Source organism: Benincasa hispida, chromosome 2, assembly GCF_009727055.1.
Source record: "Benincasa hispida cultivar B227 chromosome 2, ASM972705v1, whole genome shotgun sequence".
Lineage (NCBI taxonomy): Eukaryota > Viridiplantae > Streptophyta > Magnoliopsida > Cucurbitales > Cucurbitaceae > Benincasa > Benincasa hispida.
In genome coordinates this window covers 29,742,773-29,744,495 of record NC_052350.1, presented here as the reverse complement: position 1 = coordinate 29,744,495, position 1,723 = coordinate 29,742,773, and positions in this window count along the sequence as shown.

Here is a 1,723-nt window from a genome sequence, read left to right as displayed (position 1 = left end):
CAGCCGATGCGTCGATGGTGTATGCCGAGCCCCCCGCCTATGCGTCGAACAGGCAATCGGACAAGCCATCCTATGCGTCGAAGCGCTGTCGAGTCTACCGAGCAGCTATGCGTCGATGGGTTATGCCAAGCGCACGCCCATGCGACGAGACACACCCACACGGTCGAGAGTGCCTATGCGGTCGAGCATGCCTATGCGGCCAAGCGCGCAAGCGTCTAGGCAGCACACCATGCGTCGATGGTCAGCACCATGCGTCCATGCTTAGTAGGCCGAGCAAGCACACCTAGCAAGCCATGCATCAAGGGTGAGTGGCCATCCTATGCGTTGGTGATGGCCAACTCATGTGTTGGCTAAATGGGACTTTGATGAAGGAAAGATGAATTGCTATGCGTTAAGAATAAAAGGTAAGGCTAATTGATGGAGAACTTTGAGGGAGGATGCCAATGGTATACGAGCATAAGTCTCAAACAATTTAAGTAGAGAAATATGTGAAGTATTTAAGTAATTTAGGTGGCAAAAGGAGGATCACACAAAATTCTAGTAGGAGATAGACAAAGGAGATTTCATGCAATTGAAGTCATATCACCTCAAGCAGGAGGTGGGTGAAGGAGATTTCATGCAAAAAAGGAGATTTTGGTTGGCAAGCTGAAATGAGAACAACTCAAGGCTAGGCTAGGTAGGCTGAGTGTTGGCAGCTCCAAAGTAAGACAAATGGGAGTTGAATTGTCACCATGGGGTGAGTTTGAAATGGCTATAAATAGAGAGGTTGGGTAGGAGGAATTTATTCATACCATCACTTAAATTGTTGTTGATAGCATATTTAGAGAGTTACGTTTGAGTTATTAGGCTGCCAAGTTGATTGAAGATCAAAAGAAACAAAGGTTGCGTTGGTGAAACATTGAGTCAGCCGGACGCACAGCCAGCCGACACTCTGCGCGCACGCAACGCTGCGTCCGTCCGTCCGTCTGCGCATTCCCCGCTCGACGAATCCCACATGCTAGCCCAATGCACCTGCCTTCCCCGTGTGACGCATCACGCCCAGCACAACGCATGCCCAACGCGTCAACCCCCTATGCAGCACAGCATGCCCACCCTGCCTACTGCCCAAACGCCCAGTTTCCTACCACGGTCCAAATAACCTCTAAAGAGGCTAATTTTGGGATTTTGGCTAAAATTGAGTAGGGTAAGCTGGTATTTTCATTATATAATAGTATTTTGGCTAGTTTGACATTATTTATTGATATAACAAATATTAATTGAGGAATTTCCATTGATATGGAGGAATTCTCAAGAAGGTATTCTCAAGGTGATTTTAGTGGAAAAACTTGTTAACGGTGAGTGTTTACTTAGTTTTATGCGTTGATATGTGGATAAATGCATGTGTAAGTGCCAAATGCATGCTTATGATGTTATGTTGTTTCCATGATATTGTTTGTGAAATTGCTATGGAAACTGAGATTATACCCAAATTACATAAGTTAGCATGCTTAATAAAAGGTGTATGGTGGGAAAATATAGTTGGACTCGGTCGGCGGGAAATAATAGTCGGTGACGACCAGCGGAAAATATAGTCAAGTACCTAAGCATGACTAGCGGGAAAAGAATTGTCGATGTGCACTTGGCGGGAGAAGTGGGTTATAGGAAAGTTTCCATAAAAAGTTGTTGTGATTGATAATGTGTCCATGATATGAGCATGCCACGTATAGCATGGAACTAGAGGATG